Here is a 24,750-nt window from a genome sequence, read left to right on the forward strand (position 1 = left end):
TGGGGGGGGGGGTTATGGAGTCATATATAGAGCCAGTCTAGCCAATTGGCAGCACGGGTGCTAGAGAAAGGGTAAGAATGTGGGGCTTCTGAGCATTGACACTGTGGTGTAACTCCAACGCCCAGAGAGAAGCAAGACTGGTAAGTGGAAGCAATCTCCCCACTCCAATTCCTGGACAGTTTGTATCCGGGATGATACTTCTCCTATATCTAGGACAAGCCACATGTAGCAACCCTGGGCCTGCCACAAAGGGCCAGGCTAGATGCGATACCTAAGCAGACCCCACTTCTTTTTACTGAAATGCAGCTTTCAGGGGAGCAGCGTATATTTGACTGGAATCGTCGTGATGAGAGAGGGATGCTTAACCTTCCCCTCCCACAGTTTTTCTGATCAAATTGCCTTTCTCAAGTTGCTTTTCTTCCAGCATAGAATAAGTATGGACACCTTTTACCTGTCCCCTCCTGGGCAAAAGAGCAGCTGTCCCCCTATCCGAAAACAGCTGGGGGGGGGGCTTTGATCAGAAAAATGGTCCATGGGGTAAGGCCCCACTTCCCTCCTGTTTCGGTCAATCAAATCCACAGCCTTCTGTGACTGTACTGTGGGGTTGGCGGGTGGGGGGAGTAATAATGATCACATCTAGGGCCCCCTGTGAGATGTCCACAGCTCTCTTGTCTTTAGGTTGAATTAACTAGAGAATGACGGGGGGTGGGGGAGCAGCTGCTGCCTCCTAGACTAGGGGAGGTCTTTTTATAGGTTTTACAGGAAAGACACAAACTATGTATTGGGAGATCTATATGCTGGGAGATCAAAGAGGGTGAAGAGAGGAGGGGGCTAGATCCTGCCAGCTCCCTGACCTCTCCTGACGAACAACAGCCGTCTCACCCTGCCTGTGCATTCCTGTCTCGACCGAGGAGGTTTGTTTTTGCAGCCCCAGAGCTTCTGAAGGACCTGCTTGGGATTGCTGCCCTCTTCCACCTGTGCCTTCTCTCTAAGTGCTTGACTTGTTCCACCTGTCCCCAAGGACCAGAGAACTCTCGTGAGAGGAGAGATTTCTGGAGTCCTTGGCAGCATATATTGGAGGGAGGCACGCCAGAGGCGTAGCCGGTGGACCACCTGTAGGCGGCCGCCAAAGGGGGCCGGCCTTTGGTGTGGGACTGAGGTCTGGCGGGGTGGGGGGAGTTATAAGGTGGGGTTGGAGGTCTGGGTTGTCTGTTGTTAGTTCTCCCTTTTATTGGGTTGTGCCAGGCCTGTTGTCATGTGTTTGGGTTCTCTTGGGCAGAATGATGCCGGGTGTGTGTCCAATGGCTCTGGAGCAGCTATTACTGCTGTGGTGGGGAATAGAAGAATTGGTGTCAGCAGAGCCATTACAGGGGAAGGGAAACCAGTAATTTAGTAACTGTTCCCACTTCCGGCTGCCCTGTCAGCTCTCTGGCCTCGGGGAGCAGTTCCAACTTCCCACAGAACCTAGCCTTGCTCCTTTGCAATGCCAGGTCAGCTTAGAATAAGACCGAAAACATCCATTATTTGATCATGGATGTGGGAGCCAACCTGGCTTGTATAACCAAGACCTGGATGGGGGAAGTTAGTGGCCCAGTTTGGGCCCAGCTTCTTCCACTAGGCTACGCTGTTGTGGAGCAGGCTAGGGGATGTGGGTGGTGGTGGTGGAGTGGCTGTGGTCCATAAGGATACCATTTCCCTTACCAGGGCCCCTGTGCAACAGTTGACTTACACTGAGTGTGTCTTGCTAAGGCTGCCAACTATGGATAGATTGGGGATTCTGTTGGTGTACCGTCCACCCCGCTGCCCAACCAACTCCCTAACTGAGCTGAAGGAGCTGGTCTCGGAGTTGGTGTTGGAGTCACCCAGACTTTCAGTTCTGGGTGACTTCAATATCCATTTTGAGGCTGACTTGTCTGGTGCGGCTCAGGAGGCCATAGCAGCCATGACAACTATGGGCCTATCCCAACTAGTTTCAGGACCAACTCATGTTGCCCACCACACACTTGATTTGGTCTTTTGTTCGGATCAGGGGGGTGTTCCGTGGGTGTGGGATCCTGTGATTTCCCCATTGTCATGGATGGACCACCACCTGGTTAAGGTTGGTTTCACAGCCACAACCCAGCCCTGCAGGGGTGGAGGACCTATTAAGATGGTCCGCCCGAGAAAGCTGTTGGATCCAGTAGGATTCCAAAAAGCCTTGGAGGGTTTTGACGTTGGTCCTGCCAGCGACTCTGTTGATGCCCTGGTGGGAACCTGGATTAGGGAACTAACCAGGGCAGTAGACACGATTGCTCCTAAGCGTCCCTTCCAATCTGCTTTAAAAGTGGCCCCTTGGTATACAGAGGAGTTACAGGGTCTGAAGCAGCAAGGTAGGCAACTGGAGCACAATTGGAAGAGAATTCGGCTTGAATGTGACAGGACACAGCATAGAGCCCATTTGAAGGTTTATGCGAAGGCGGTGCATGTGGCAAAAAAACAATTCTGGTCTGCGCGCATTGCTTCTGCGGGTTTGCGTCCGGCAGAGCTGTCCCGGGTTGTGAGAAGTTTGATTCAGGTTCCTTCCATTTCAAACCAATCCCCGGGGATTTTGTTCTGCTGTGATGCTTTTAATGGGTTCTTTGTGGACAAAATCTCCTGTATTCGGGCAGACTTGGACTCCACTGTTTCTGCAGAGTCTATTAAGGTGGTGTCCATCAATCCCTCTTGCAGTATTAGGTTGGATCAGTTTCAACCTATGATTCCTGAGGATGTGGACAAGCTGCTTGGGGCGGTGCGGCCTACCACTTGTTCTCTGGATCCTTGCCCGACCTGGCTGCTTTTATCTAGCAGGGAGATTGTTGGGGATGGCTTAGTTAATATCATTAACTCATCGCTGAGGGAGGGTAGGATGCCTCCTTGTTTGAAGGAGGCAATTATTAGACCACTTCTTAAGAAGCCTTCCCTAGATCCCTCAGTGATGGACAGTTATAGGCTGGTCTCCAATCTGCCATGGTTGGGTAAGGTGATTGAGAGAGTGGTGGCTAACCAGCTTCAGGCGGTTTGGGAGGAAAGCGATTATCTAGACCCATTTCAAACTGGCTTCAGAGTGGGCCATGGGGTTGAGTCTGCCTTGGTCGGCCTGATGGATGACCTTTACCGGAGAATCAACAGAGGGAGTGTGACTCTGTTGGTTCTTTTGAATCTCTCGGAGGCATTTGATACCATCCACCATGGCATCCTTCTGGATCGCCTGGGGGAATTGGGGATAGGAGACCCTGCTTTGCAGTGGTTCCACTTCTATCTCTCAGGCAGATTCCAGATGGTGGAGCTTGGTGACAGTTCCTCTTTAAAATGAGAGCTATTATATGGAGCCCCTCAGAGCTCCATTTTGTCACCAATGCTTTTTAATATTTACATGAAACCGCTGGGTGAGGTTATCAGGAGATTTGGTGCAGGGTTTTATCAGTATGCTGATGACACCCAAATCTATTTCTCCTTATCATCATCATCTTAATCATCAGGAAATGGCATTCACTCCCTAAATGCCTGCCTACAGGCAGTAATGGGCTGGATGAGGGATAACAAATTGAAGCTGAATCCAAGCAAGATGGAGGTGCTCGTTGTGGGGGATCAGAATGTAAGGGATGAGTTAGATCTTCTTGTGCTGGATGGGGTTACACTCCTCCAGAAGGAACAGGTACGCAGCTTGGGAGTGCTCTTGGATCCAGACCTCACCATAGTATCTCAGGTGGAGGCTATGGCCAGGAGCGCTTTTATCAGCTTTGGCTGATTCAACAGCTGCATCCATTCCTTGAAGAGAGCGATCTCAAAACAGTGGTGCATCAGCTGGTAACCTCCAGGCTCGACTACTGCAATGTGCTCTATGCGGGGCTGCCTTTGTACGTAGTTCGGAAACTTCAGTTAGTTCAAAATGCAGCAGCCAGATTGGTCTCTGGAGTAATCCGGAGAGACCATATTATGCCTGTCTTAAAACAGCTGCACTGGCTGACAATATGTTTCCGGGTGAAATACAAAGTGCTGGTTATTACCTTTAAAGCTCTGAACGGCTTGGGTTACCTTAGTGAGCGCCTTCTTCGGTATGATCCCCATCGCTTTTTGAGGTTATCTGGAGAGGTCCGTCTCCAGTTACCACCGGTATGTCTGGTAGCGACTCAGAACCGGGCCTTTTCTGTAGCTGCTCCTGGTCTATGGAATGCACTCCTGGCAGATATCCGCCGTTTAGGCTCGCAGTCAGCCTTTAAGAGAGCCTTAAAAACCTATTTATTTGGCCTGGCCTTCCAAGGCTTGTAAAGTGTTGTTGTTTTTTAAAGTATTTTAATTGGTTTTAAATAGTTTTAACCATTTTTGAATTGTTTTTATATTGTTTTTAGCATTGTGTTTGAATTTTGGGTCTTATGCCTTTTTAAAAAGTTGTTGTACACCGCCCAGAGCCTCTGGATGGGGCGGTTTATTACTGTAATAAATAAGTAAGTAAGTAAAATAATAAATATGTATTATTTACTCAACATATTAATATGCCAGCTTTTAAAATAACATTTCCCCGAAAAGTGGTGTTAAAATAATCCCTTAAAAACAAAACAAGGAACTACAGAAGATAAAACAACAACTAACATGACATTCAAACCAGGAAAAAAATCCATCTATAGATAACATTCAAACCAGGATAAAATCCATCTATGTGGCACCTGGATAAAAACAGTTTATGAAAAGCAATGCAAACTAAGAATGTTTTAACAGCTCACTTTAAAGCAGCAAGATGTGGGGGCCTGGTTGGACTCCCTGGGGAGGACATTCGAAATTGTGGTGCCACCATAGAAAAGGCCCCATTTCTGCCACCCACCAAGTGAATCTCGATAAGTGGTGGATGACCAAGCAGAGCATGAGATGTGAAGATGTGTCCGCACAGGGTCATATGGATGCAGGCGATGCTTAACTGGTCCTGACTACATGTGACAACGAGCCTACTTAACAAGATGCCCTTTGAGTGAAGGCATTTCCTTTATTTCGTACACGAACTATGACAAGTTAATGGGAGAAACATCTGTGAGCATTTCAGTTCCCAGGAATGTCTTGAGCAAGTGTCCTTTCCAGCCACAGTTGCATTCACTGATCAGTGAGCTTCTCCTCCAGCATCACAACCCACCGACAGAATGAATGTTGATTGTGACTTTGTAGGTTTCTGAGAATCTGCCCAAAGAGAGGAGATGTTCTGGCAACAGGATTCCATAAGGCGTTTTAGAACCAGGAGGGAGCCTCATATGTGTCTCAGTGTTTGCGGAATTAGCATTGTTTTTAGGCAGGGGGTAGCTGAGACCCAGGGATGCACAGAGACACAGCTGCCAGGAGCTGAGAGCCTGTGTGCTCCCTCCTCTATCCCCTTCAACTTCAGCTCAGAACTGTCAAGCAACAATCCTGGATTGTTAAACCAGGGCTTTGTGTGTTGTCTCGGCCTAGGAACCAAGCATTCACTATAGTTTACAATCCAGGATATGATATGGGGATCTAATTTATTTATTTACTCATTTATTCAATTTCTATACCGCCCTTCCCAAAATGGCTCAAGGTGGTTTACACAGAGAAATAACAAACAAACAAGATGGCTCCCTGTCCCCAAAGGGCTCACAATCTAAAAAGAAACATAAGACAGACACCAGCAACAGCCACTGGAGATACTGTGCTGGGGGTGGACAGGGCCAGTTACTCTCCTGCTAAATAAAAAGAATCACCATGTCAAAAGGTGCCTCTTTGCCAAGTTAGCAGGGGTTAATCCCTGCTAACGAATCCCATTAGTTAAAGAGTTCCCAGCCTTGAGATCTTAATCCAGAGCCGGTGTCACAGCTTCCAGGTTCAGACAACACGCAGTGCTGTGGTTTAACAAGCAAGGATTTCCAGGCACATGAGGAAAAGAGGAAATGGGGGGAGGAGAGAGGGCAGGAGGTTGCACCTTATTTGGATCTCATTCACACCATGGTGCAGGCCCAACATGGCTGCTCTTCTAAGAGTAGCAAACAGCATAATGGAATTGGCACCAGACTAAGGATGGGGGTATTTAAACTTATATTGGACTAGACTGCGAGGCTCTTTGCAAAGGGGCTTCGCTTCCCCGAGGCCTCATTTACAGCAGGAGCTGCAACACCAGGGCACCCTGATGCTCATTCCTGCTTCCTGCATGTTCAGGCCCATAAGCATGAGGCACTTATAGCATGTCGTTCTGATTGGGGGGGGGTGGATCATGAAAGAAGATATCTGTCGGCCCCTTGAAGGTGAGAGGGCAAGGCACCCTGAGCAGTTGGCTTTGTTCCAGTTCCCTGCTTCCAAGTGGGAGATGTCGGAGGAAACCCCCGCCCCACATCCCCTCCGTTGTCCCCGTTTGCAGTTGGAAGCTAAAGACATCAGAGATGGCTGGTGGGGGGCAGGTAAGGAGGTCTGTACAAGGGAGCTGGTCACTCCTTCGACATTTTGCAGCCTATCTTACTGAGCAAGAAATGGGCTCCCAAGGATCAATGCCATTGCGAAGAAGACAATAAGGCGCTCTTTCCTCTCTGCCCGACCCTTGAAGGAAAGGTGCAGAGATTTGCCAAATTGCCCTTTTTGTGCATCTAAGCGAATGTCTGACTGGCCTTAATGCAGAAGATGGAGCAGAATAAATGACTTTTGCAATGCTAACGAATGGACAGTGTGGATGCCACCTTGCATTACAAAGTGCATTAGGAAGCAAGAACTGCTTCCAACCCCCTGTTGCAAATACAAGCGTTTCCTTAAAGATCTGCTTTCCATTAATCAGAACAAACTATCAGGCCCACATAATCCCCTCCTCTATAATCCTGGCCTGAGCACCTACTGTTCAGGTGAGCCATTGACTTGCCCTCTCAGCTTGTCCAGCATGGTAGCCCTTGAGCCTCCTTGGCTTCCAGTTGCTGCTCAGGTCGCAGGGTACACTCAACAGTCGATGGTTTGATCGCACGACAAAACTCACCGACAGCGTTGAATGTTCCATGAGACCTTTTGGTCTTTCACGGACACGTGTGGAGAGAAGTTAGAAGAGGCCGCTGTGACGCCAACTGGACAGGATCCTGCGATGTCCCTCAGTCTCCATTTTCCCACCTGTAACACCAAAATTAAACAACCTACATCCCAGAGTTTTTGTCTGTTACAAAGATCAATAAGGGAACAGCTGTAGCACCGATAGATATGCAAGTATTCTATCCTGTTGTCTTGATTGCTTCAGAACTCTCTGTGCTTTTAACAGCTATGTGATGATGGGCAAAAAGTGAATCAAAGCAGGTAGTTTTGGCATAGAAATCCAGTAACGGTAAAAGCTTTTCCTACTGAACTTCTGCCTGCCACATGGCTGTTAAAGGTGGTGAAGTCCTGCAAGAAACAAATGATGGAAGGTTCAAACTCCAATCTAGGCTGGGGAGTCAGTTTCTAAGATCTCCCCTCCCTCAAGTTTCCCTTTGCACCAGGGGTTCTCAACCCCAGATGCCAAAGGCCACTGGATGATGGGAGTTGTAGTCCAACAACATTTGAGGACCCAGAGTTGAGAACCCCTGCTCTACACAGCCCTTGTGCTGTCAAGTGCTTTTAAAAAAACCTGTCTTTATTAGCATATCTGCTTTCAACAAAGCACAATGAATTTAACGCGTCTAATGTGATCTTTCACGTTTCTTTTTAAAAATCAAGTTCACTGCATTTAAGAGACAGTTGATGGTTTCTACTGGGGGCAGCCAATGAAATGAAAGCTCCCTCTCAAATGTTAGTACTCGTGTATACTTCTGGATTACAGCTGTTGAACATGTGCATGCCACAGCAGGGGCGTCCAATTATGAATGTGCTTATTGGGTTGTGACATAGTTCCATTGTGAACATGGAATAGGGGTGTGCGCAGGAACCACGGTTCGAGCACTGGTTCAGCCCTGGGAGGGGAGCAGGAGCTTGAAGAAAAAGGAGAGCAGGTCCTTCCAGCTGGAGCAGTGCTTGGCCCAAATACTCCCATGCAGCGCCACATGGAGTCCGTGCATGCGCAGGTGACATTTGCGTGGTCAGCAACACCAAGCTGACCACATAAATGGCGACTGTGCATGCGCAGTCACCATGTGTGTGCTGGTGCCACGTGGGGGTACTTGGGCTGAGCAGGAAGCTTCATGGGGCAGTGGAGAGCAGCTAAGGACCCGCTCTGCTCTTTCTTGAAGGTCCCGCTTGCCTCCCAGCACCAAACCACGGTTCGTGCACACTCCCAACATTACTTTGGCTTTTACCAGGGTAAACAGGCACAGGTGTATGCGCCGCCCCCCACCCCCGGGTCCCTGGTCATGTAGCAGACACAGAGCTGCATGCCTAGAGCGCCTAGCTGAGGGAGAATCCCTCAATGCACCACACTCCTCGCGTGGGCTGAGTTCTCCCAGTATCCAGATGGCTGTGCGGCTACCAGGAGAGGCTACCTGTGTGGTCGTGGGAGCTGCATTGCCAGAAGAGGACCGGAGGTGGGGGTGCTATCCTGCCTCCCCTGCACCGCCTTGAAGGTTGTGTGAACAACCTCAACGTCAGGTCTGCTCATGTGAACACTAGAGACTGCCTCAGACAGAATCAAACTCTTGATCCATCAGTACTGCTGACCCTGACTGGAAGTAGCGCTCTGGGGTTCCAGTCAGGGGTCTTTCCCCAGCCCGATCTGGAGTTGTTGAAAAAGCTTGAACCTGGGACCTGACACATGCACACCAGATGCTCTAGTCCAGGGGTCCCCAACCAGTGGCCCTCCAGATGTTGCCGAACTACAACTCCCATCAGCCCCAGCCACAACAAGTTGTAGCTGGGGCTGATGGGAGTTGTAGTTTGGCAACATCTGGAGGGCCACTGGTTGGGGACCCCTGGACTAGTCTAATTCACTGAGCTATGGCCTCTTCCTCTCCCATCAAGAGTGTACATGGCTGAGTTATGGCCCCATCCCCTGCCAAAAAACTCCCTCTCTCTCAGCCTAATCTACCTCCCAGGGTTGTTGTGAGGGGAAACCCCATGGAAACCACGTTGCACGGGTAAAAAAATGGGGCACGCCTGTATTTCATGGACGAAGGGGTGGGATACAATAATTAACCCTCAACAAATCTAGCATGGCCAGGAAGTACAACCTAAGATGGGGTGATGTAGAGCAGTAGGAGGTTTGGAGGCTGTTCTCACGCGCACACTAACCTGGGTAGGGATGCCCGGGCTGGTTAGGCCTTGTGTGAGAATGGCCAGGATTGGGCCTGATCCCGATGGGCCTGCGCAGCCTAGCCTGGCTTTTAAGCCTGGCTATTAGCCAAGGTTAAGGGAACCAGCATTCCCTAAAGGCAGGGTTTCTAAACCTTGGGCCCCCAGATGTTGTTGGACTACAACTCCCATCATCCTTATCCACAAAGGCCATGTCTGGGGATGATGGGAGTTGTAGTCCAACATCATTTGGGGGCCCAAGGTTAAGCAACCCTGCCTGAAGGGCTACCTACTGGTGTGCGAGTATAGGCTGCTTCCAGCCCAGCCACACACAGAGACGGGTGCCTAGAGCGGCTGTGCCTTGAGGGAATCCCTCCATGTAGCGCACATGTCGCTCTTCCTCCAAGAAGCCCAGAGAGCAGTGTACTACATGCTTGAGTTTCTCTTTCATAACAACCCTGTGAAGTAGGCTAGGCTGAGAGAGAAGTGACTGGCCCAGAGTCACCCAGCTAGTATCATGGCTGAATGGGAATTTGAACTCGGGTCTCCCCGGTCCTAGTCCAGCACTCTAACCACTACACCACGCGGGCTCTCTGTATGAGTGGCTACCCTACCAAATCTCCAGAGAAGATACAGTAGTGGTGTGCACAGAACCAGCGCCTGCCAGTTTGAAAGTGTGTGTGTGTGGGGGTCTCTTCAAGGATGGGGGAGGGTGCTCTTACCCCCCCCCGCGACATTTCCCCCGCTGGCTCTGCCTTTTAAAACTGTCTGGCGGGGCAGCAGCGTACCTCCTTGCCACCCCAAGGCAGCGCCGATGAGGGGAACATGCAGTGGGAGGGGTAAGAGCATTCTCCCCCATCCTTAAAGAGATCCCCCCCACCTTCTAACGGGCTGAACCGCCGGTCTTTCAAGCCCATTTGTAGGCCCATAAAGGGCCTCTCGGCCGGTTCTGTGCACATCCCTACCTGCCACCAGTCCCTCCCAATGAAAAAGCCCCCTCCCCTGTCCTTGACCTAACAACAGGCATTTTACAGGTAATAGAGAGAGAGGGCAGGTGTGAACTTCAGACAGCTGAGCAAGCCCACACAGGCAGATCTGCCCTTCCTTTATTGTAGCAGGAGAATCTCTGTCTTGAGCAGCTGGTCCATAATTAAGCAGGCCTCTCCTTCTCTTTCCCCTCCCTGCCTCCTCTTAGAGGAGAACTAGGATACACTCCAGCAGACAAGTAGCTGGAGGAGGCCTGGGCAGCTTGTTGCAGCCCATGAATTAGCTGCTGCCCAGTCCCCGTCTCCTCTCCGGGCTTGGCTTATCTTGCAAGGGAGGAAGGCCCTCCTGCCAGCCACGACAGGGCTGCCCTGTAAACCAAACAATCAATAAGGCAACTTGGCATGCCCGTAGCATTCAGGGAGGGGCACCACCTAGTTGCACAGCGGGGCAATGACTTGACTAGCAAGCCCGAGTTTGCCGGTTCACTTCCCCTCTGGTATGTTTCCCAGACTATGGGAAACACCTATACTGGGCAGCAGCGATACAGGGAGATGCTGAAAGGCATCGTCTCATGCTGCGCAGGAGGAGGCAATGGTCAACCCCTCCTGTATTCTGCCAAAGACAACCACAGGGCTCTGTGGGCGCCAGGAGTCAACACCGACTCAACAGCACACTTTACCTTTAGCTTTAGGGGAGGGTTGCAGTTCCATGACAGAGCAGCTGCTATGCATACAGAAGGCCCCAGACGGCTGCATCTCTGGCAACTCCAGGGCGCTTCCCAGACTAGATCCTGCAATGGGGTCAGGATCATATCAGGGAAGTGTGCTTCCGCACTTCCTGCATCGTGACACCGGAGTCCCAATGCGGACAGCAGGGTGCCGTTCACATTTCCAATGCCTTGTTGCGGATTTAATCGCTGCGATATAGAGCAAGGACGTCGTCTATCTGGCCTAAAATGGTGGCTGGTTCTTTTGGGTTGTTCGTTGCTGCGAGACTGCTCCCCCGGCTGTTTACGTCCCGAATGCAACTTGCCCGAACGGAGGCATTTTGCTGCTGATGAGCAGCTAGTCTGGAAAGCACCCAGGAAAGGCTGGGGAAAGACTCCTGCCTGAAACCCCCGGAGAGTGGCGGCGGCGGCTGCCAGTCAGTGCAGACCATACTGAGCTAAAGGGACTGAGGACCTGGCTTAGTCTAAAGGCAGCTTCCTCTAGGAAGCCCTTTAAAGGATTCTAAACAGAAAGGAATCCTTTCTGCAACCTTGCTGGGCCACTCAGCATTGCAGATTTAGCTGGGGTGGGGGTGGGGGGCGAGGGCTGAGACGGAAAGATAGTTACTTGCCTAAGGTCACATGGTGGTTCCTGGCAAAGGTGGAACTTGGATCTGGGACTTCCAGGTTCTCGGGTTGTTGGCTAGCAAAAAAAAACCACTGGGCATGCTGGTGGCGCAGTGGTAAAAGCCCCTGGTGGCGCAGTGGTAAAACTGCCGCCCTGTAACCAGAAGGTTGCAAGTTCGATCCTGACCAAGGGGCTCAAGGTTGACTCAGCCTTCCATCCTTCCGAGGTCAGTAAAATGAGTACCCAGAATGTTGGGGGGCAATATGCTAAATCATTGTAAACCGCTTAGAGAGCTTCCAGCTATAGAGCGGTATATAAATGTAAGTGCTATTGCTATTGCTGTCTTTTTGGCCACAGGCTCCCAACTGTGGGTCCACAGAAGTTGTTGAACTGCAACTCCCATCATCTCCAGCCACAATGACCCTCAACCATTGTGGCTGCTGGGGGTGATGGGAATTACACGCCAACGAAATCTGAGGCCCAAGGCTGAGAACCTCCGTTTTAGGGATTAAAGCAACGGTAAAGTGTGCCATCGAGTTGGTGCCGACTCCTGGTGCCCACAGAGCCCTGTGGTTGTCTTTGGTAGAATACAGGAGGGGTTGACCATTGCCTATTCCCACGCAGTATGAAATTATTCCTTTCAGCAGCTTCCGCTATCGCTGCTGCCCGATATAGGAGTTTCCCATAGTCTGGGAAACCTACCAGCAGGGATTTGAACTGGCAACCTCTTGTTCCCTGGGCAAGTTACTTCTCCACTGCACCATTAGGTGGCTGTAGCCAAGTGGAATCTGACCTGGGGCTGATCAGAGGGAAGGTGATGACCTTGGGGATGTGCAATGGGGGGGCAGGCCGGGGGGCTGGAACAGACCCTGGTGGTGGGAAATAAACAGTAAGGCAGCGAATGCCTGAGAGAGGGTGTGAATGGCGGTAGGTAGGGGTTATGCATAAAAACAGAAGGGTGTGCCAAAGACTGGCCCGGATGGGCTCTTGATGTCTCACAAGTTTTACACACCCCAACCACAAATCTAACAGGAGCTGCCTCACTTCCACACACAGTGCAATGCTCATGTTTCTTCTGACGGGGCTCCTGGGACATGAGTCACCCTGTTTCACCAAGGGGCCAAATACTAAGTGAACCACCTTTCCCATCCCTCCCTTTGCAAGATGGGAGAAGCTGCTGCCTGCCTGCCTGGCACATAGATGTTAAAAGCCGCAGGCACCTGGCCAGAACGAAAAGGAGGCCATATTGAATTTGGCTGCAGGCTGGTCTGTTGGATCATGACAAGCCAGGAAGGAGCAGTGAGGGAAGCCTCTGCATTTACCAAGTATGTGAGGGGATGGGGGAGGAGGAGGAGGAAATGGGATGGGAAGGACACGGAGGCAGCCTGGTTGCATCACCCTCGCTTGTTCACAATCCATGGATTGTTGGGATGTCTGAATCAGGCTGTCGTCAATTAATCAGTCAGAGTAATCAACTAAACACATTGTGATCATCTTAAAAAGATTTTTGGCCCAGCCTGTATTGTGCTTGTAGCCAACTGAAGCCCTGGTCCTGTAGGTTGACTGGTCACATTTCAGCACAGCAATCCCACAGATATGGAGAAAGTAAACCAATAGCAGACTGACGCTATTGGTGGTTACCGTGCAGTGCCGTGTGGCTTCCTTCCTTCCTTCCTTCCTTGGGAATACCAGCCATGCTCTGGCGTCAGACTCCTCATGCCAGCTCCTCAGCTGATAACTTTCCCAGGCAGAGACAACTGGTCAGAAATGTTAAGAATGGAGACAGAAGAAGCCTCTGCAAGGAAAAAGAAAATGAAAGTTTAACCATCAGGGATATTCATCTTTTCTAGCACCCATAACCAGAACACTTTGCTTTTATACAACTCCCTCTAAAGCAGGTGTGGACATTCTCCAGGCTTGTGGGATTGACTTTATTTTACTTCACAAAACTGAGCCAGATACAAAATGGTTGCTTGGGGGTGGAGCCAGTTACCTGCTACCTACACCCCCTGACCCATTCCCAAGCATAAGTCTACAGCTGAGTTACTATAGACCAGGCTCCAGAGGGGTAGTTCTCTTTTGCTGCAACAGACCAAGAGGCTATCCACATGTGCAGCCTACCCTAACAGCCCCTGTGCCTAGCCCCACTTTTGAACCCAGCGTTTAGCCAAGGTTAGGCAAACCTGTGGTTCATAGGAACATAGGAAGCTGCCACATACTGAGTCAGACCATTGGTCTATCTAGATCAGAACTGTCTTCACAGACTGGCAGGGGCTTTTCCAAGGTTGCAGGCAGGAATCTCTCTCAGCCCTCTCTTGGAGAAGCCAGGGAGGGAACTTGAAACCTTCTGCTTTTCCCAGAGCGGCTTCATCCCCTGAGGGGGAATATCTGACAGTGCTCACACATCAAGTCTCCCATTCATATGTAAGCAGAGCAGACCCTGCTTAGCTAAGGGGACAAGTCCTGCTTGCTCCCACAAGACCAGCTCTCCTCTTGGCGATCATGACCACTGCCAGGTTCAATCACTTCCCCCTGGCCCGCCTCCACTTCCAGCAGTGAATCGGATGCGGGGGGAGGGGGGAAGGAGCGGCTGCACTAAGCGCAGCGGCTGCTCGATTGTGAGCAGCTGCTGTGCTCGTAGCAGCATGGGACACCCTGGGATGTGGGAGGGGGAAGTCCTCCTGCTCCCAGATATTGCCTTTGCTGCACTGCTGCTCATGTGGGTGCACAGTGCGGTGAAGGCCTGAATCCTGCCTCCCTCCCAGCCCATGAAAGCAGTGGCCAGAGGTCATGTGCACGACCTTCAAGCCTTGTGGCATCTTATAAGATGAATACATGTATTTCCGCTTAAGCTCCCATGAACCCGAGTCCACAGAGGCATCCTGGTGGGCAGGAGAGCAGGACTTCATGCACCTGATGAAGTGGGCTCCAGTCCACAAAGCTTATGGTAAAAATAAATGTTTGTTTTCAGGGGCGTAGCAAGGTTGGAGTGGGCCCAGAGACAAGATTTTAAAATGGCGCCCCCCTCACTGAAGCTCTGCTCATGAAGTAAAGAAATCTTAAATGAGGCTGAATAGTGGTAACAAAAAGCACAAATATATACACATACACACACACACATACACACACACACACACATACATACACACACACACATATCCTATGTGCCACAACAGAACATCATCCTAAATTTTTTTTTTTAAGGTTTTGTAAATTGTGGATGATGCAAGTCATTTAATGGTACTAGAGAAAGACATGCTGTTCTGGTAGCTCCAGGTCTTAACACTCACATCATCAATTTCGGAGGATGAATACAACTGAAGGAAGCCCGGGCTGGTGCGCAGCTGGGGGAGTCAGTCATGTGACCTGCCTCTGGGCCCCCCCCCAAGGCAGTGGGCCCCCAGGCAAGTGTCTCCCCTTGCCCTATTATAGTTACGCCCGTTTGTTTTATCCCAAGGCTTTCCATTTTATAGATCCACAAGACAAACATATGAAAGTTTTATAGAGCTGCTCAGAGCAAATACCGCAAAGATTGACAGAGCTCCACAACCACCAAAACATGACGCATTCTGCGCAAGGCGTCTGGACTCCACTGAGCAGGATCAGCGGCTGGTAGCCACTGAGCGAGAAAACCGGCCCACAGGAGGGAGGCCACCTGCTACCCCCCCTGTTGTCAGCCCAGAGGCAAAAGGGGAGATGTGGACACCATGACCTTTGGGGAAAGCAGGTGGGAGGCCTCTCACCCTTTTCCAAGTGGCCACCCAGGAAAAGGAGCTGCCAACCAAGGTCATAAAAACTGTAGGAGGTTCAGTAGCCATTGCTAGGAGTGGTGCCAGCCCCTATCTCAGGGGTGACCAACCAGAGGCACTCCAGCTGCTGCAGCTGGAATGATGGCGCTGCAGTCCAACAGGAGCCAGAGAGGCTCAGGCAGGCTGCCCCGGTCAGGTTCGCCAAACACAAGACACACACACTCACTTACACACACACTCTCTCTCTCTCTCTCTCTCTCTCTCACCGTGTCACTGCCTGCACTGTTCAAAAGCTAAACTCATTTTTTAATCTCTTAGCTTCATTCTCAAAGCATCCAGTCAAAAAGCATATCCTGTCAGTTTTAATTATTAATTATATTATCTTCTTTCTATTTATTTCTCTAAGATGTACCCATGGCTAATCCCATGTGTGGCAGCTCTCGCGAGAGCTGAAGGCAGGGGTGGGGGTGGGGAGGAGAATGGACTGGGGCTGAAGGGTGGGGGGCAATGATGATGAGGAGAGACAGGGAGAACTATTTAATTTAATTTAATTTAATTTAATTTTACATTTTCTATGCCGCTCTTCCTCCAAGGAGCCCAGAGTGGTGTATTACATATTTGAGTTTCTCCTCACAACAACCCTGTGAAGTAGGTTAGGCTGAGAGAGAAGTGACTGGCCCAGAGTCACCCAGCTAGTGTCATGGCTGAATGGGGATTTGAACTCGGGTCTCCCCGGTCCTAGTTCAGCACTCTAACCACTATACCACGCTGGCTCTCCAGAACTAGGGGCGCAGATGCTCTGTGCCGGATCAGCTAGTTATTATTATTATTATTATCTTTATTACGGTCATAGACCAGCATAAAAGTATAAGGGTGGTTACATGTTAAAAGTGAGAGTAGATAAAAAGTAATTACATATAAAATGGTACATATTAATACTGAAAAGACTAAACATACTAAAAGTAGTAGATGATACATCAGAAGCATGAGCGGATGTCCGCGTGTTCTCAGCTGTCAGCTAGTGGAAAATATTCACTATATTTCAATACTTTAAAAGGAAAATAAGTTCTGGCAGCTTAGAAAACGATTTGCTTACCTTGTTTAAGGAATGGGTGGAGAAGGACATTCTTATTACATTGTTGAAAAGAGCAACACTTGTTCGAATAAGAAATTATATGCTGGCCTTGGGCCGAAATAAACCAATACATACATACAAATAAGAAATTAAGAAGGGATCCACCAGGGAAAAGGGGAAAGAGAGGAGCATAGACGATACAGGGCAAACAAGCCATTCACAAGCTTGATAATGAACTTCACAGAACGGTAACATTATTTCCTTTATCCTAAGAGGAATAGGCTGAATTTTCCTCCAGGTTATAATTGGCCAATAGCTCTGGAGTGTTCTTTCCTCATATTTATACCGCCTTCTCCAGTATTGTCTGTACTAGGCCTTAGCTGCTCTTGGGGAGGCTCAAGGAATATTTCAGGGGGTTCCCTAAAACAACATTTGTCCTGCCCTGGCCTAGAGCACCAGATGGCTCATTTCTCCATAGAATATAGACACTGCGGCATGACCAAAGCACAGCCATCCTTGTTCCACATCTGCACAGAGAAAGGGTACCCTTCTTGACTCCAAAGAGCCACAGTCTGCGGAAGTACATGGGGAAGCTCTCAGCAAAGGGATCTCTGTGGGTCCCCTCAGGTTCATGGTGGAGTTGGCCTTGACATCCTTGGGGAGGCGAATGGTTCTTCCTCCTGCTGCCAAAGCTCCTCCTGCCAGTGGGGGTGGGGGGTGGCTGGGCTAAAAAACTTCCTTCTCCCATCCCATCCATCCATGGGAGATGGTCTCCAGAGGCCTCTGCATCATTGCAGCAGGCAGGCACTGCAGAGTTTGGCCTTGGGCCCACCCCGACACTGGGCCCGAACACATCATGCCCCTCCTTATTCTAGAGGATCATCAGTGGAACAGAACTGTACTGGCCTCAATTTCCTCCTTTAGGAGGAGGTAAAAACAAAGGCTGGTGTTTTCATTTCTATGAAATGCATTTTTCAAATAAAAGGAAGCAAAAGGGTATTCTTCAGAGGGGAGCTCTGTGCTATTTACTTTTTTAGTGTTGCTTCTCATCAGAAGGAGGAAAAAACAACAGCACATGTGTAGCCCAATACGTCAGTTTTTGACAGCTATCAATTATTTGCTTTCAGTTTGCATGCCAAGAAGGAAACAAAGAAATCCCCACGTGTGTAAATGAATAGGCTGAGCATGAGCCAGGAGTGTGATGCAACTGCTAAAAGAGCTAATGCAATCTTAGGCAGCATTAACAAAGGCAAAAGTGTCCAGACCACTGTAATTAATTCCACTCTGTTCTGCACCGGTCGGACCTCATTTGGAATACTCTGTTCTGTTCTGGGCACTGCATCCAAAGAAGAGCATCAGAGAAGGCTAAAGGGTGATACAACAGCCATCTTCATATATTTGAACAGCTGCCACATATAAGATGGACTAGACTTGTTCTTAGTTGCTTCTGAAGACAGGGCAGGAACTAATGGGTTGAAATTCAGATTCAGAGTGACTACGCTTTAAGAGCAATTGCTCAAATATAAGAGAGTAGTCTGAAAGTGGAACAGTCTGTCTTGAACAGTGGTGGGCTCTCCTCCAAAACAGGTTTTCAGACAAAGACTGGATGACTGTCTGTCAAGGATGCTGTCGCAGACTGTTGCACTGAGCAGTGGGGTTGGACTAGAAAACCTCCAAGGTCTCATCCAATTCTAAAATTCGGTGAGTGTTGGAAAGGCAGGCAGAATTCGCCTGGCATTTCCTTGCCAGCTGACAGAGTCTGCACATTGCACAGTTTGGCCAGCAGGTGGCAGTGACCAGCCTCAGTAGCCGAGCAAAGCTGTCAGCATGCTGCTTCTTAAAGCACAGAACTGGTCAAAGAAAGTTTAAGGGCACTTCTGAGAGAGGAAGGATTTTTCAGGACACATCACAACTCACAAACCATATGGTTACTGTCACAGTCCAAGAGCAGCATTATCATGCAGAACCACAAGCAACTTTGGTTTGGAGCAGCCAGCTTTTTGTTCTGGCAGGACTCCAGTGCCTTTAACATCTGTACGATAACCAGAAATTCAACAGCTAAACTTTCCCCTCATCAAACAGATGCAGCCATCTTTTTCTTATCATCCAATTTCTACCTTCTACTGAATCTCTGGACATTTCCATCTTGGCATAGTCTATCATCAAATGAAGCTGCCATATGCCAAATTAAACCATCGGTCCATTTAGGCTAGTGCTGTCTACACTGACTGTCAGCAGTCCCCCAGTTTCCCAGGAGAGGACTTTCCCAGTCCTGCAGCCTGGAGATGCTGAAGACTGAACTTCACAGACCGTGTATGCTCTACCGCTGAGCCATGGTCTTGGTTACTCTTTGTGCAGGTATTAAGAGGCACAAAAGCAGTACCAGAAAAGAAACACACACAAAACCTGGCAACTCTACTTTGGCACTGTTTTGTTGCAGATAACACTTCCTAGTTGGTTAGTTCTGCAGAAATGAACCTAGCCTGGAACCTGGAAGGTAAGTTGCACTGAAATTCAAGTTGCTCAGGAATTGAGTCTGCCATCTGAGTGAGTCAACAGAAGCGAGGAGCTAAACCGGGGGGGGGGGGAGGCTGGGGGCCCAGTCGCCATCTGTAGCAGCCACCCAAGAACAGATTCTCAGCTTCAGCAACGTTAAAAGGCAGAGTGAAAGAAAGCTGTTTTATATTTCAAACTTCCAGCCCATCTGCTCTGCACCTGTGAGAAACGAGAGCTGAGCAAATCAAAAGACTGCCAGAAGACGGACTGCTCAGTATTCCTGCCCGCTTACTTGCAATCACCTGACAGCTATGGCCCCTCAGAGACTGAAGACAGTATCCACAAAGGCAACATAGTGTGTGTATCTGTTAGTCTGTGTCTGTCTGTCTGTGTGTGAGTCTCTGTCTGTCTGTCTGTCTGTCTCTCTCTCTCTCTCTCTCTCTCACACACACACACACACACACACTCTCTCTCTCCCCCAATTTTATGTAAGCTGTCTAGAGAGGTTTTATTAGGTGGTTTATACATCTAATAAATAAACAATAAAGCATCTCAAGCAAAGGGATGTCCACATTTCCTTTTGGAGCTTTGCAAGCTGGGGAAGTTCTCCCATGCAAGCCTCCTGGAAACAAATGGGGACTGTTCAGTTTCCCCACTGGGTTTCCTGTGCCCCGAGAAAACCTCCCTGAGCAGTTTGTCTACCACCAAGATGCTCTTAAATCTATCTTCCTAAAATTTAACATGTATCACCGTGTCTCCTGTTCCCAATGAGTGAAGCAAAATTTATTTATTTATAGTTCCACTTCTATACCACCTTTCATAAATCTCATCCCAAGGTGATTTACAAGGGGACAGACTCCCTCCACTCCAAATGCTGGCAGCCTTGTAAATACCTGGAAACTGTTGACCCACTTCTAGTCTAGTTCATTCATTCATTCAATTTCTATACCGAATGGCTCAGGGCGGTTTACACAGATAAATAACAAATCAATCAGATGGACCCCTGTCCCCAAAAGGCTCACAATCTAAAAAGGAACATAAGACAGACACCAGCAACAGTCACTGGAGGCACTGTGCTGGGGGTGGATAGGGCCAGTTACTCTCCCCCTGCTAAATAAAGAGAATCACCACATCAAAAGGTGCCTCTTTGCCAAGTTAGCAGAGGTTGTTGCCCAGCATAACAATCCTCCAACAGCTAGGTATAACTTGTTTAATAAATGAATTTGGAAGTGAGAGCAAGTGGCTCTCAACTATCTAACCACAGCACAGCACCCCTCCAGGGGCTGTTGAAGGTGTCTACCTTGTGTTTCCTTTTAGATTGTGAGCCCTTTGGGGACACGGGACCATCTTATTAATTTACCTTATTATTCCATATAAACTGCTTTGAGAACTTCTGTTGAAGAGCAGCATACAAGCAGTAGTAACAGTAGCCGTTTCCTGACAGGTGCCTGCCTCAGAAGCACAGAGGTCTGGAGCCATCAGTAGTAGCCAAAACACCCCAAAAGAGCCTATGGACGAGAGTAGCTTGACAGAAAGCTCCTAGAGAAGCTTCGTGTCTCATCAAACCAGGAATGCCATTTTAGGTGAGAAGTGGGGGAAGAGGAGGAGTCAATCTTTAGCAAGGCCTAAGGTAATTTTTTCTGTCTCATACATGGTTTTCTTCACTACATCTAGCTGCACAGCTGTCTCTAGATCAGTCCTTCATATTTTAATTCTTCTTTCTCCAAAAGATAGTTTGGGTGCCACTGATGCATTGCCACGCAACACATCCTTCGGGAAGAAAAAAAGAAATAAAATGGAAAAGAAAGGGACAGAGAAAAACAGATATAGTAAAGAAAGCCATACCTAATGAGATACATAAATCTATCTCAAACCTTGCAAAATTTACCCTAGGCTTAGCTTAGATGAAATCTTGATCCATTTATAGGTCATGGCCCAACAATAGATGATTTAAAGAGTCCACAGCTGAACTGAGTCTTTTATCATCTATATAAAAATTGCACCTTCCCTTCCCAGTGAAGCTCAAGGCAAATATACATATCTATAAAGTGTGCCGTCGAGTCGGTGTCAACTTCTGGAGCCCACAGAGCCCTGTGGTTGTCTTTGGTAGAATACAGGAGGGGCTTACCATTGCCATTTCCCTTGCAGTGTGAGATGATGCCTTTCAGCATCTTCCTATATCACTGCTGCCCAATATAGGTGTTAACATACCAGCAGGGATTTGAACCGGCAACCTCTGGCTTGCTAGTCAAGTCATTTCTCCACTGTGCCATTAGGTGGCTATACTTATCTATAAATCTCTTCAGTTCACACATCTACTAAAGCACAATAAAGCTTCATATCTGGAAAAAGCAGAAGGTAGCAGAAAGTGGTCAAGATTTTTGCCCACTAGAATCTTATTTAAGTAAATATGTTGTTTGTGTGAGAAACATTATAATATTGATGGGATGGGATGGAGTGAAGTCTAAGTTACCTTACAGGGTTATTGTAAGGGTAATATGAAAGGGAACCATACACTGTTCCTAGTTTCTTTGGGGAAAAGATGCAAGTATCAAATAAACAATGTTAATAATGTTAACCGCTGCTAACTTGGCAAAGAGGCAACCTTTTAATGTGGTGATTCTCTTTATTGAGCAAGGGGAGAGCAACTGGCCCAATCCACCCCCAGCACAGCACCTCCAGTGACTGTTGCTGGTGTCCATCTTATATTTCTTTTAGACTGTGAGCCCTTTGGGGACAGGGATCCATCTCATTTATTTATTAGTTCTCTATGTAAACCGCTTTGAACACTTTTGTTAAAAAGCGGTATATAAATATTTGTTGTTGTTATATAGTTTACTTCTAGAACACACTCCTAGAAGATTTCATACTAAAAGCGCTGTGTATTTCGCAAAAGGATGAGCAACTTCCTCCTAAAAGGGGGAGGCCCGCCCCACATCTGGAGAGGAGATACTGTGCTAGATGGGGTCACGGAGCTGGCCAAGGTGTAGCCAGGGCATTTTATGTACCTGCTTAAAAGGGGGTTGGAAAGAAAGCAGGATTTGGAGGGGAAGGGAAGAACGTCAAAGAAAAATCAAAAGGAAGAGGAAAGGGATGCCAGTGGCCTTTCAATCCCCACAGGCCAGCTGTGTGTTCACTTTGTAACCAGACGTCCCATCAGAAATGAATGAGAAGGGATAAAGTGCTGTGGGGAAAGGAGGAGGGCTGTCTAGACACAGCCAGGCTGCTGCAGTGAAACCCTGCATTTAAAAAAGAGGCTGCAATGTTCTCACCTTACTTTGTGAAGCATGTAGCAAATAGACAAGATTATTATCGTGCAGAAGCTAACACGCCGCTCAGTGTTAAAAAACAGTGGCAATCGTTGCCAGGCTTGCTGACGAAATAGCAGCTATTCTGCACGTCCCTTTTTAAAGGGACCGGCCCAAGGGGGCGATGGGAGAACAAGCCCACTTCTCTTGACCCTCGCAGGCTTTGGCTACAGGATAGTCGAAGCCCAGGCCCCAGGCTGAATGGGTCTTTTGGCTCACTCTCAGGTTGCAGGGGGAAGGGGAAAGGTAGGGGAAAGGGTACATAAAGCAGCTAACTGATCACTCGTCCACATTGCTTCATTCCCCAAAAGGCACTTCAGTCCAGCCCCTCCAACATACAAGGTGTCTGGGAGGAGGCATCTCCCTGTCCCATTTCCTTTCATCTGGACGGGACCATTTCAGATCCATAATGTGCAGCTTTAACCCTTCCTCCTCTGTCAGGCCTCCCCAGAGGTGACTTGCCTAACCCAAACAACTCCCCCGCATCTTTCTCCCTGATCGGCAACATCCTTTCTTGCGCCTGACTTTCTGAGCTGTGCCTTTGAAGCTGCACGCAACTCTCTCCTGCCATTCCTTCTAACGTGTCAGCAATGGATTGGTGTGCACATGTGCGCACACACACACAGAGCATGAGTTCTGGAAGCAGTCGGGTGTCGATGGGTGGGGTGCTGGCGGAGAGCTCTGCCTAGCAATGCTTGCACTGAAGCAGCGGTTCAGGAGACCTGCCCCGGATTAAGCAGCAGGCGCGGCTTCCCCGGCTGCCTGGGGCTTCTGACAGGCATCCCTGTTAATGTATTCAGCTCCAGCACAGCAAATTGGAAACAGAGTAAGGAGCTTAGAGAAGCACTGCGTCTCTGTGCCCCAGTTACAAGGAGGCCCCCTAATCCCAGGGAGCGCTGAAAGGGGGAGGTTCCCATCGGGCTGCAACCTAGCACCGTTCTTAATCAATGCTGCTGTGCTGGTTAAGACTTCACTGGGGCCAACCGGCCCTCTTCCACTCATTCACACAAGGCACAACCCGCACATTCTCCCTGACACCACCTTGGGCGGGAAAGAGAGGGGAGGTTTTTTTGTCCAGAGAGTTGAAGGCCGTTTGAAAAGAGATCCTTGCTCATACACACTCACCTCACTTCAGCTTTCGTATTATTGCAAAACACTGTTTGGCCAGAGGTGGCAGCAAAAGGAAGGTGTGTGAAACACCAGAGGAAGCACCAGCTGTATGGTGCAGTGGTTGGAATATCAGACCAGAATGACTGAGCGGGGCCCCACTCAGCCATTCACAGCTTACTGGGCAAACATTGGACCAGTTGCCTAGTCTCGGCCCGACCTACCTCAGTGTTGTTGCAAGGATAAAATGGCAGGAGGAGAACAAGCGATGCTACCTTGAGTGCCTTGGAGGAACAGAGCAATCAAAGCATAAAGAACCATGCAATGCAACCACTTTCAGCTCTCTTCGTGGTATGCAGCATTTATAGAGCACTTCTGAGCATTCAAGGCGATTTACATACAAATACTCTGTAGCAACTCTAAAAACAAATGGGTTCGTGGTTATGCACAACCCTCTCCAGGTCTGAAGTACATATATGTTTTTTTAAATCCCCTTAAAGAGAGGAAAATGGCGAACAGGCAATCCCACCACAGCACAGCTATACTTCAGCGCTGTCTATCTTTAGTACCAACAGATATTTCTGGAGGGAGGGAGGGTTGTCATCTGGATGAGTAGTTCAGTAATGTAACAAGCTGCCTAGGGAGGTTGTCAAATCTTATACGCTCTCAACAAACATTTGGTAAGACGTTTTGTCAGGGATGTCTTACCCCACTGGGTTCGTTCCAACTGGGTGGTTTCTCCACTGAGAAAACTAGTATTCCAAAAAGGGAACATTCCACAAAGGTGTGTGCATGCACGTTTCCGATTGTGCTCAAACTGCAAGAGACCTGATGAAGGTTTCCAAACACAGAAGTTCTAGCATTCTCAGGCCATTTCACAGATCCCGCAGAAAGATGCACGCACTCCACAATGTGTGCATATAGTCAATCCCAGTACCTTGACTGTGTGAAGCCAAAGACTTTGCATCACCCCTCCGGTACCATATGGGGGCAAACGCTGGAGATCTTTGCACTACACCTCAGATACCACAGAGAGGCAAAGTCTTTGGCCAAAGCTTCACACAGGCCTATTGACTAGTGTGCCGGCATCGCTGGGCAGCTGCTAAGGGCCCAGGGCCCTCAGAAGAGCCTTCTATTGAGTCTAGAGACTCTGTGGTCAAAGTCTAAGTGTGGTGGTGGTGGTGGTGGTGGTGGGAACAGGAGAGTAGGAGTAGGAGACAAAAGTAGGAGGGCTGCTTCACACACTTGTATGAAACAAGGGTTTCAAGCACATCACCATCACATTAACATTTTACTTTATTTAAAATATGCATGTGTGTGTTCACAAACATATATTAGAGACCTCACAGGATGGGGGGGGGAAAGTGACCGATTTGGAGAAAGAGCAATGAGGGGAGGATTAAGCACCCATCCTTCACCTCACCCACCAGGTCTCAACTCTAAGGTGCTTCCTTCCAAAGTGGCATGTTTCTTTAAACAAAACAAAACAACCACACACACACTCAGCA

General features: G+C 48.9%; 1 protein-coding gene across 2 annotated transcripts in view; it reads right to left on the minus strand.

Moving 5' to 3' along the window:
• The window catches only part of NANOS3 (nanos C2HC-type zinc finger 3), a 57,878-nt gene that overhangs the window by 13,001 nt on the left and 20,127 nt on the right, over nt 1-24,750 (minus strand). The window contains exon 2 of one of the 2 annotated variants that reach the window (XM_053296476.1): nt 13,149-13,302. The gene's annotated coding sequence lies outside the window, so the exon portion shown is untranslated. Of the gene's footprint in view, nt 1-6,841; nt 6,854-13,148; nt 13,303-24,750 lie in introns of those variants that run through there. The other variant, XM_053296477.1, reaches the window with a different exon arrangement.

This window comes from Hemicordylus capensis, chromosome 2 (assembly GCF_027244095.1).
Source record: "Hemicordylus capensis ecotype Gifberg chromosome 2, rHemCap1.1.pri, whole genome shotgun sequence".
NCBI lineage: Eukaryota > Metazoa > Chordata > Lepidosauria > Squamata > Cordylidae > Hemicordylus > Hemicordylus capensis.